The 12,898-nt window shown below is 28.8% G+C and overlaps 1 protein-coding gene across 1 annotated transcript in view; it reads right to left on the bottom strand.

Annotated features, from left to right (window-relative positions):
• The window catches only part of LOC147067477 (uncharacterized), a 219,317-nt gene extending 211,186 nt beyond the window's left edge, over window positions 1–8,131 (bottom strand). The window contains exon 1 of the mRNA XM_085954282.1: window positions 7,938–8,131. The gene's annotated coding sequence lies outside the window, so the exon portion shown is untranslated. The remainder of the gene's footprint in view (window positions 1–7,937) is intronic.
• Window positions 8,132–12,898: the final 4,767 nt, after the last annotated feature.

Consider the following 12,898-nt stretch of genomic DNA (forward strand, 5'->3'; position numbering starts at 1 on the left):
AGTGCATACGTGTTTGTGTATACTCATAAAAAATGATTGGTTATTTGAACCAATTTTGTAATATTAATTAAAATTTGAATAAACAGTAATAAATCGAAGAACTGATATTATCAGTTCATATTATATTGATATGAATATTTTTATACACAAAAATTATTTATGGAGAAAACAAATTAACAATAGTACGTAGTTGTCACACATGCAAATTAATGCATTGACATTGGCAATATTCATTTTCATCTTGTAACAAATATCACTTTTTTCTTCTCAAATTAACATCTCTTTTTTATTTTTTTATAGATTGAACAATACAACAGGCATGACAGAAGTATAATTAGTAACAAAAGATAAATAATCACAAATACCCAGGCTTTGATAAAATCACATAGGTACATAAATTATTGTGGTATAAATAATATACCGGTCGAATTGAATCCGGAGCTCCCGGATGAAAGGCTATCACAGGGAACTCAGAAATAATGGGAACTGAAATACACAACGAGTAAGGCGACAGCAGGTAACCGACTCAAGTAAGGATGAATCCGGGTTAAACTTACACACGTGTCTAGAATACGTTTAACGTCGAATACTAAAAACTGCTCTCAATTTATGCATTTACGCTCCTTTAATGTTGGCGTATTACACACACTATTGCACGTTCATAATGCGTGTTTCATTTTCGTAGGACACTCACACATTCAAAAGCCTGCTTCCCCATGCGGCGTATTGAATATAGCTTATTGGTATTCTATTTATTATCTGTTCTGTGGCTATCACCTTACACTATGGTATCTTACAATCACTATTGATAGAAAAATGCGAGATTTCATTCTGTTTTTTTATTTTAATTATTATTTAGTTTATAAAAAAGGTGCGTTTAACAATATAATATAATACCAATGTTTATTCATTTTTTTTTGTATTTAATTTTGTCATAATTTAGCATACATAATATATAATACTATTTCATCTTCTTTCGACAAGAATACGTCTACAGTATACACTCTACACAATAATAATATGTTAATAAAATGCGTCAAATGTAATAATATGTATAATTATCTACATAATTTAAAATCGACCGACTGGTTATGTCTACGTCTTGCTATATTACAAAAATATATTATGGTTTTTTTTATAGCGTTTTCCACCAATAATTTATTGATAGGTAAGAACACAATTCAATTACGAACCTAAATACCTAGGTAACTTAGTATGTATATTTAAATAGTAAAAATAAATTATATCATATAATAAAAGTAGCATAATTATATAATAATTATTAATTATAATTTTACAAAATTGGTCGCGATTCAGTCAATGTCGATTCTGATTTTTACGCCATTATCAAGGTGACTTAAATTATCATTTACCATTATCAAAGTGACGAAAAACGATAGTATAAATCCTTTTTTTAACCATAACTTACGAATAAATTTTATATATTGAGAGCTTATTCAATTTGTATGTTTTTTTAATAAACGTTGATTGTTTGTAAAAAAACAAATAAATACTGTACATTTTTAAAAATAGAAGTAGAAACTATCGTTTAGATAATTATGTGAATGTTTCGGAAGAGAAAATAAATTTAATTATCTATAAGCATGTAGCATAGATAAACTTTTAATAATGACATAAAGAAATATTCATTTACTATTAATAGAGATTGGTGTTTATAAGAAAAAAGCCTAATATTTTTTACACAAATAGATGAACATCGCATGATTTAATACACTTTCGCTATTTATGATCAGTTAAATATATATAATAATTATAGCTTCATCTGTTTTTGCAAATGATTAAAAATTAACTGACACATTTTTTTCAATGAATATTTTTTTATTGTAAGTCCGCCATATTTAAAAATATTTGATGCTACATTTTAAAATCCTATAATAAAAATTACATAAAATAAATGTCTAATTGTGATTCGAAATACAATCATATTGTATAATATACGAGATAAAATTCTAGTGTGTGAGTATTTGTAATTATCAAGACAAGTCGTATCGACTTTTTTCAAATATCTGATAATAATAACAGCGTTATAAAGAGATATTTGATACAAATCAATGTCAAATTAATGTTAGTATTTAATCTAATAAAATTGAAATATTATTGTATGAAATCCTTCATAAATAATGCGTATTTGTTATCTCAATGCTGTGCGACCATATTTTTCCGGTAACAGCTATTGCAATTTGTGCTACCGCGAAATTTTATGCGTATAATTTAGCTACATACACGGAACTCTAATTCCTACAAGGCAGTTCATACAAGTAGCACAAATTGATTTATTTATTACTCCATTCATGCTTAATAAAATTAAAATTTTACGAACTATCGACACCTTTACATTTTATGAAACTTTGAATTTGTAATCAATTGTATTATTGATAAATATCAATTGTATTATTGATAAATTTAATAAAACGCAAATTTTTTTAGTACTTATTCCACTTATTTATTAAATAATAAAAGTGAAATAAGTACTAAAAAGTATACTTTTTATTAAATTTATCAATAATACAATGCAGTTCCACAATGAATTGACAGTTAACACAATAAAAGAAAAATAAATTAATCTTATTAACATAAATAATAAAATTGGCGTCACGTTATACAAACAAATTATTCTAAAATTTTCGACTTATATGATAAAACAAATTGCCGCGCATTATTTCGCGTTAATATTTTATAATAAATTGGTTACTGTGGAATTGTTTATTATTATTCATTTCGTTTGTTATATTAGGTTACTTTTGTTCAACAAACAGTCTTAGTTACTGAGTAGAATTACTAAGTATTGACTAAATATAGTAACATTATCGCAATAATAAATAGATTCATCACTATCATAAACAAAATCCTTTACCTTTTAACATTGTATTGACTATTGACTGAAGGTACTAGATGGAATTTGAATTTAAATTCTAATGGATTCAAGCTCTGTACTATTCCATTTAAGTCGTTTTTTGTGACCCGGGTTTCGCCTTTCGGCATCTTCAGGCGATGTGTACACTCACCAAAGGTAAACACACGCTGACAACAAACACTCTTTACTCTAGCTTATATAATAAATCAATACAATAAAGTAGGTAAAAACTCCATTACCTACCTATCAAGTCAAAGGTCACAAAAATACAATAAACAAATTATGAATAGTTGAAGTGTCAGTAAAAAACCTAATTAGTAAAAACCCTATCTTATTATTAACAATACACTCGATAGCATATTATAATAAGTCGTCAAAACCTAGTAATAGATCATTATTATTTATAAACAATACAAATACTACACTCGAGAGGTGTAAATCGTCAATTCTAAGAACAATAATTAATGGGGTTAACTAATGAGATATTAGTCTTTAATAATACTCTTACATGGTACTTACTTTTTTTTATAAAATTATAAAAAAAAAATATCGTTTTCAGTGTGTGAAACTCACCTTCGGTGAGTGTACACGGCGCCTGAAGATGCCGAAAGGCGAAACCTGGGTCGCAAAAAACGACTTAAATGGAATAGTATATAGCTTGAAGCCATTAGAATTTGTATTGTTTTAATGTATTGATATACTTACCAATACATAGTTGTATATAACAGTCCGCATGTAAAGATCAGATACAACATCTTTCATTTCCTGTAATAATATATCAACAGGTATTTAATGGTGTAATTGTTATTGTTATAGTGATAATATCTACAAAGCGATGTTTATTATCAATGTATATAGATAGGGCGTCGTGAAATGTGACAGCCGAGAGAGGAGAGGTGACCGCAAAGTAACTTGAAACGACACTTTCACTCGGTGGCGGAATTCTAGAAATTCTATCTATCGACATATCCAACCTTATTCTATATTCATATCGATTGCCAACAGTAATTTCGTACTAACCGTATTTGCAATGAACAAGTCTGTGCTAGGCGTTAGTCGATATACAATAGAAACTAGATTATCAAAATTACTTACAATAGCGAAGTAGTGAGTACCTATAATGTAAGATATATTTTCCAGCCGTCTAACCACTGATTGAAACTATGCAAAATGTTTAATTTTATACCTTTATAACGTGAAATACATGAGTATTTGTAATAGTAATTTAATTAATGCATAATTAAATACATAGTAAATATTTAATTTGTTTACATATTCTTCCCATATGTTTGTTTCAGTTTCTCAAATAAAACACAAAACAGTCAGATTTCTATTTTTACAACGTTTTTCTTAGCTCGTATTCTTATTTGTCCGGTGGTTCTTTGTCCGGTACAAATCTTGCAATCGATTTTTAACCAACTTCCCGACTAGCTAGATATTTGAAACTTTTAAAATATATCAGAACACGATGCCAATGCACTTTTTTAATACTTTTAGCCATCTTTAAGTAGAATTGAATTCATTTTCAGTTAATTCTGTTTTGTATGAAAAGTTATTTTGACACCACTATTGGTTGCTAGGGGTCTGGGGTCCTAGCAACTAAATTATTAATATATACGTGCGTTACTATGGAAATCAATATGACATTTCAGTATTATTTCTATCAAGTACAAAATTGTTTGATCGTTTAAGCTAACCAAGTCAAGTTTATATGATTCAACAGAAAATTTAAAAACGTTGTATATTAAAAGTTATTTTTATCTTGTAATTATTTAGGATTACATTACAATAGTTTCAGCAGTAAATTTCTTTGACGTAGATGGTGCAATAGATTTATCGTTAGATTGATTTTCAAGGCGACCTTTTCACAGCTCAAAACCACTCATAAAATCATACAAAAATCTTTAAAATATGCGTATTTCTTCTAAATTGGGGATAAAAATATTACCCCAAAATTCATGCAACTTATATCAAAAGGGCCTAACAAAACCACTTAAACAGATACCTACGTACGTGTATACAAAAAAGTAAACCACTAATATTGTTATCATTTATCATCACTGTCATTTTCAATATAATTAGATAGAGAAGAGATAATTTACTATATTGAATTTACAGGCTTTGTGTTCCTCAAAATCAGTCACTGCCTCAGATATCGAAGTCTCTAAACCCACCACTTGATACCTACTTTTATAATAGTATGCATTTTATTGTAACCAATAAAATTGGTATTTTTGCATGAAAGGGTGGATTAGTGGTCTGAGACCGTTTTTTTTTGTCAATCGGTTAAAATATAAATTATACTACCTATGTACGTATGAAAATTAATAGAATTACTGTCGAATATTGAAGAGCTCGGAAAAATATACAGTGTAATACATACAGCATAACATGATTTCATTCAACTGTTTAAAATATGTGTGATATCATATTTTATTTGAAATTCGAACGTGCATCATTGTTCATATTGTATAATTAAAAAAAAAACAGCAAATAATTTTGCATTTGAAACTTGTTGCCTACCAGGATTTAGACCGGTGTCCTCTTTTCTCCCTGTTATGAACTTGAATTGTTAACGGGAAAAAATAGTTTCATTTACATTCTTCATTCTTTTCATACTTCTGGCTAACTGTATAGTGTATTATAATATCCATATTGATTATTATTAATAATTTAAATTGGCATTTCAGCTCCAATATGGACCATACAGACCTTCATAAGGAAACAGAAACATACTTTTTATGAGTGTATTTTAGACATCTATTTAAACCCTTAAACATACTAACTATTGATTATACTGGAATGTGAATCTGTTTAATTCATTGAAAAATTACAATATATTGCACAAATCATTAACATTCAATATTAAAATGTGGGTGAATATATAGGTGAAAATTCACTTAGGATTTACATTAAAAGATAGTTTATGAGATGATTAGTTTTTAAAAATCAATTAAACCCTGCCCAAACCAAACCATTATAGTTTTAGTATACTTTGGGCAATACGACAAAATTGTGCATGCTTTTTCATTCATACTTATTTATTTTCGATAGATTAAAAATACATATTATACATATTGTTGGTTCATTTTTATAAATTCATTAAGCCCTGCCGCACCAAACTGTAATATATAAAAAATATTATTCAATCTATAGAATATCCAAATGTATGGATGATTTGATTGTATAATTTTAGATAATTTTAGATAGACAAGTATTTATCTATTATGGCTTGGTTTTAGCAGGGTTTAATTGAAAAAAAAAACATCATTTTGTAAATTGTAGTCATATTAAAATGAAAACAAATACATATGACTGGCTAAGTTTAGTGAGCATTATTTATGGCGGATTTTAACAGGCTACATCTACCTTTCGTCACTGTGACATACAGAGAGATCTGTTGAAACTTGGAGAAGAAGGAGAGCGAAAAACTGAGCAAAATTGACGAGTCTATTGAGGCGACCAGAGAAAAATCCAGATGAAAAATAAGCACAAGTTGATTTTGCCAGTGTAATATGTCTTGGATTATAATATATGTCATAACTATTATAAAATATTTTTATATTTCCTCCCGTTAAAACTGTCCATAGAACATTATTATAAGACAAAATAGTTTTATGTATTCAACTGTTAAAATAACGGTCAAGCCGCCTTAGATATCACAGGCGTATTAAAATAATTTCATAGATAAATTGTTTAACTCTACAGTTATTATCGTAACCAGTTGTGATAAATGTAACTAGTTTTATATAATATTTATATCGTATATAAGTTAATATAATAAAATTTAAACTATTTCTTTTCTACCTTTAAAGCTTGTTGTTAATACAGGTAAGTAATTGTGACGAAATCAAATATGCAAATGATGTCTTAATGGAATAAGTAATTCAAGTGTTGCGTTCACTTTGCTTTTAGACTTCTACAAAATTATTGAAAATATTCATTGCAAATGACGAAATCAAGCTAATTTATTTATATACCAATAATATAAATACATGGTAAAAACCGAAAAATCTTGCAATCATAATTTAAAACAAAACATACATTCTTCATTTTTTTCAATGTATTATGACTTTTAAGTTTTAATTACATTTTTTATACGTTTAAAATACCAATAAATAGTTACTGAAAAATATATTTTTTGAATCGAAAATAGTTAATGGTCTCTTTTACATATTATGAATCAATTGGCTTACGTCTTTTATACCACTGCTATATTATATGCACCACCATTAGATCCGTTTGGAAGCAATTTTCAAAGTTAAATAATTAAAAAATAAATAAGGCACTCACATCAACTTATAAATTATAATATATTGCTTCAGGTTTTGGTGGTTATTTCGTGTAAGTATTTTATTATACTAAAACTCTCACCGTTTCTTTTCTTTCTTTTCCGTAGTTTTTGAACATTTAAAAGCTTGTTTAGAGGTACATACTGTAGTAATGTTATTTGAAAATATTCTATACAATGAACCCAAAAAAATAAGAAAAGAATATAACACAGTAAAAAAACAGCCCCAATGAAAAATATAAAGTAAAAAATATTAAAAAAAAATTCCCACTTTTTATTCAAAACTACTATAATTGTATACTTTGGATATTACTTATGTGCAAAATTATTTAACATAATATCATACTAAGATTAGTATAGTTATTGTCCAATGTGATTCTGTAAATTATGAATTCACGTAAATCATTTAATGTTTTTTTCTTCAATTAAATTGTATAGTACGTATAATATTTTTTTTAATAATTTACCTACCTTCTATGCATGGTATTTAAATTGATCTTTTTATATGTTAATATTATAAGAACATGACATACATAAAATTTTAATCACATTCCATCGATACTAATTCTAAATGATATGAAAAAAAACCTATTTAAATACTTGACATAGTTTTTTTAGTTCAATAAAAATACCGGGCGGTCAAATCAAGGTCATCCAAACATAACTCACTTAACCACAAAAATGCGGCCCTTTTTATTTAAAAATCACTCATCAAAACCAACATAAATAATGACTTAAACGTTAATAAATATAAAAATAAATCCAACTGACGTTTTTCGAAAAGTAGCGCGGCAAACTTCTCCCGCGGCCCACTTCGCGCGCCGTTCCAGATTCGAATTTCGGGAATCCCAATATGGCGGACGCGGATTCGAACAGTTATTATTATTATTATTTTTCGAAATTGTTTAATATTATTAGTGTTAACCGGATGTACGTTGTATCGCGAGTGGTGACTTTGTACGACTGTCTGCGCTGTGGTACTCGAAGGCCCGTTACCGCTACTCTTTCACTATAGCACCGGTTCACCAAACTGCGGTCCGGGAAAAGTGTCATGGTAACATTTGTATTAATTAATTTTTGAATTATCAATTTATGTAGTAATAATTATTATTAATGACAAAATAAGAATCAATAATTCAACCTTATATTCTATATTATCTTATGTTCATACATATTAAATACTATGCACTATTTCACAAGCATTACTATTCGTTTCAACAAAGGTCATTATAACATTTTTACCCAATATACTTTTTTAATTTATCATAATTCCTTTACTCAGACAACAATAATGTTATTCCTACGTAGTCATAATAATTTAATTACTTGTCAGTTTATATAGTCGTGAATCAATCATAGAAATCAGAAAAGGAGTTCCTCTTCTCTCATACTATCAGTGACGTATTAACTTAAAATTCACACAAACTTAAAAATACATAATTTCCACAATCCAGCAGGGCCTTTTCTAACATATCACATAACATCCAAGAAAAGCTAATTGTAATAAATATATTATCACATTTATCACTGTACGTATTCAATTATTATGTAAATAAGTTAACCACTTGAAATATCAAAAAGTGCTATCATTTAACAGCATCTCTCTTGGCTGTTTTGACTTGTAGAGTGAGACAGAATACGTCAATTTTACATATTGAGAATTGAGATGCAAGATCCGACTCTTTTGAAATATGGTAACGTCACGGCCGCCGTCTTAATTTATAGTTCCCCCCGAGCTGTCAAATATTGAGTGGCTAGTAGTAGCTGGTATAATTTTGTTTTACTGCAATTACATTTTGTGCTGCAATCGCAATGGCATGACTAATAACATTGTAGGTTATGTTGATTTGGGTTCGGGTATTTCCGCTTGTTTTTCGTATCCGCCGGAACGAACATACCCGAATTTGATCAACAAGTCTACCAACTTAAATTTTTGCCGTATTATGAATTTACCAACTATCGGAGATAGCCACCGATAATTGCTTTGTGATAATTTGGACCAATAAAAATAATGGTAGAGGCATAAATAACGCAGGAGTTTAAATGGTATTAAAAGTACTACTACCTATATTATTATTATATTATGTATACTATTATACTCATTAGCCGCTTATCCGTGGATTAAATTTTAAAGAGGTTCAAATATCTATCATTAAAGATGAATAAATAATATCTCCCTGCATGAAATAGACTACGTCGTCAATCTGTTTATGTTTATTTAAATAACATATTTTTTATAAATTTTATAGAAGATAACCTTTTTTATAATTATACTTACTTATATTTATATTTTTATTTATACAGGCTCAAAATCACCTTTTGTTTGGGGCTTCCAACTAACTAAAACCACCGATATCTCCTGCATGGACTAGTTTTTCGGGGAAATATCACTCAACCAGTCAAAGTTTCTGAAATGTCAGTGTCCAAATGAATAGTCCGTATCTACTGGAATGATACAGTTACGAATGAGGTGCATTAAAAGATGAAAAAGATCAAGGAAATAAACAAAAAATAAAAACTGGATCGTAAGCATTCTATGATGACATCGTATTATGACATACAGAGAAGATTTCCGGCAAGCAAAACTTAGGCAGTAGAAAAAGCGTCTTGGTTAAAAATTCTCGGATACCGATTTAAGCTTTATACCTAATCAGAGAAGCGGCAGATAACGGATTTAGAATACAAATATACGTTTATTATCATGAATAAAATGTTAATTTGGATAATGTAATAATGTATATGAATAATTCAATTAATATATTTTCTGTAAATATTTGTACATGTTATATAATGTTAATATAATTTTAATGAACCAAGTTTTATATACTTACTTAATAGATAGCTAACTAATCATTGCAATTATCTCGAATATCCCATAACACTAATTATTTCACGTTAATCTTTTATCAACTAGGATGTCATTGCGACAGGTGCTTCCACAGTTTGAGAACCGTTCCTTCCGCGTGCTTTCAAAAGTTCGTTCTCTTTTTTCTTACTGCGCCCTCTCTTTACCTCTCTCTTTCACTCTGACGTCCTCTCTATTCCTCTCTCACTTGTCTCACTTACGTTTTTATAAACGAAAAGAGGTGAATTCCATATGGAGAAAAATTGTACAATCCAAGCTTTTCCATTTCCAAATTAATCACTACTATTAATAACTATTGAACTGACAACTGACATTAAAATAAAATAAACAAAAAAATACAAGAAATGCCAAATGCCAGTTTCTTTCAACAAGCATTTACCACAATATCAGTAAATACTACAAGTTAGCCATTTATTTTTACACTATTAAAAATATTTTTGATTATCACCTTATTCTCCTGAATTTAACCATTTTGTCCATTCAGTGGACGCTAGGTATAGGGATGATAAAATGTGTCCAGCAAATATCTCTTTTTTGAGTCATGTATACTATTTCTATCCACTGAAGGTTGCTAGCAAACTCTTTTCCATTGCATTCACGTATTTATTTGATTGTCCAATTATTTCTTTTTTATCCTTATTTATGCGTTATGTCTAACATGCACTTTTTTTTACTTTCTCTTGTACAATATGTCTGCTATATACATGTCTATGTGATTACGGGGAATACACACTAGACTCTTTGCATTTTATGAGCAATGGTGTTGAAATCTTAGATTCAAGTTTTTTCAAGATTTTTGAATACCTGGAAAAATGTTTACAAAGAGTTAATTTACTTTGTATAAAAAATACTATTTGACCAAATAATTATAATATTGACGTGAAACATTTGATAAGAATATTATATTTTAATCATTTACAGCGGTTATGGCCCTCAGGATGACAATAGATTATTCGTATCTTCACTACTCAGTGCTGATGAATAACGGTGTCTTTAATCATTTCAAGAAGTCGAAAATTTTCCGCCCACTTTCCCATTACCTAAATTTTAGCACTCGTTCGTATAATATAGCCAAATATCTCAAGTACCTACCAATAGCTTAAAACAAATATTTTTTATATTCTGAAATATGTTATAGAGATAATAATTGGTACTCTACAAAGACTCAGATATACTATACTTCAATGCAACTTCATGCAAAGGATATGTATGGTATATTTTTTTTCAGAAACGAGGAGGCAGAACAAAAGACAATGCACTTGTAGAGGTGAATATGCTACGTAGGATGGACCGTGAGAGATTTTCAACTCGTATTTTCTTCAAATCTGCTATATATCGTATATGTCATGTAAACGAGAACTACGTGATACTGTCATGTCATGGAAAGGTATAAGAAGCTTGGAAGAAGGCGTCATGTAATGGGTACAAACTCCATACAAAAATATGGCATGGAAATGAAGAAAAAATTATTTTTAAAATATGAGCTTTAACATTTTTTTATAATATTTTTATTAAACATACATAATTTCCAGGAGCTTATATATTGAAGAATACATCAGAATCATACGTATTTGCTAGATTAATATCAACGTGGATATTAATTGATTCGGTAGCTGAAAATTGGTAAGGATTTGGCTCGGATTATAGTGGATATGCATTCATTCTGCATTTCATGCATTCTCAACGATATTTTCCCAAGGATTTTCCTAATACGTAAATATAGTTATGAGGTTGTTCCAAATTTTAAGTTTGGATGTTAATTTATCGTCAATCAATGTAATTTCCGTTCTTATTACCAAGAATATTTTAGCGTTATTTATATTAAATTGTAATTCATTACTCATCTTATCTAAGTAATCGGAGTACTGAGGTGGTTGTAGTTGTCCCTCTTAAGTAAGATTCCGCATCCTAGCGGTCCCACTTCAGAATGTCGACAAAACACAGTGTGATTGCTAACAAAATGCCAATTTTAGTAAATAAAAATAGGAATGAGAATATAATAACAAATGTCAACACACCGTAAATAAATACATTGATGGTCAACATTATATAAGTTCATTATATATTATTTGACTTCAAAGTGATGAAATACGCATTTTATAAATTACACAAATAAAATGTATTATAAATAATTACACTCCAGTAAATATCTAAACGCCCTTTTGTCTCATTCAAACATCCTCTAGTAACTGCTAAATTTATTTTATTCATGGTTTAACCACCATAGTCCCACTTTATATTATGTATGTATAGAATATACTATACCTACTGTACAATATACATGATGAGGTTTTACGTCTAATGTAGTATTTTGTACAAAACTAAAATACATTAAGAATGTATAGATGAGACAGATGCATATTATCTTATACCTACCGTATAATATCATACTCGATAAAACTCAAATTGTTTAGGTATATTTTTTTTCCTATAATAATTGTATGATAATATATTATTGTATCCTTGTTCTTCTTATGTCAAGTCCTATTAGAAGTCAGCAGTTATCGTGATGATTATTTTTTTATTAATCGCTACTCAGTAGAGTATTACGGAATTGCACTCATACTAATGGTAGAGATTCTTAAGCTACAAAATGCTGCATCTCCCTCTAACAAGTACCTATACCGCTGATATGTCATTGTATACCGATCTGGGGAATACTGTACTTACCATCTTATAATGTGAGCAAGGTAGTGTACATGGGCGGCTCTACCTTAAGAGTTCGTAGGGACCATCCCCACATCGTTATGTTAAAAATACACGTTCGATATTTTATCAATGTCATAATATACATAGTGTTACCAAATACCCTAATGCCTAAATCCCCCATCAAAAATACTCCAATCGATAGAGTTTGGAATATAAT

The sequence above is a fragment of the Rhyacophila brunnea genome, unplaced genomic scaffold (genome assembly GCF_057557595.1).
Source record: "Rhyacophila brunnea isolate RB1 unplaced genomic scaffold, BYU_Rbru_1.0 scaffold_4, whole genome shotgun sequence".
NCBI classification, from domain to species: Eukaryota; Metazoa; Arthropoda; class Insecta; order Trichoptera; family Rhyacophilidae; genus Rhyacophila; species Rhyacophila brunnea.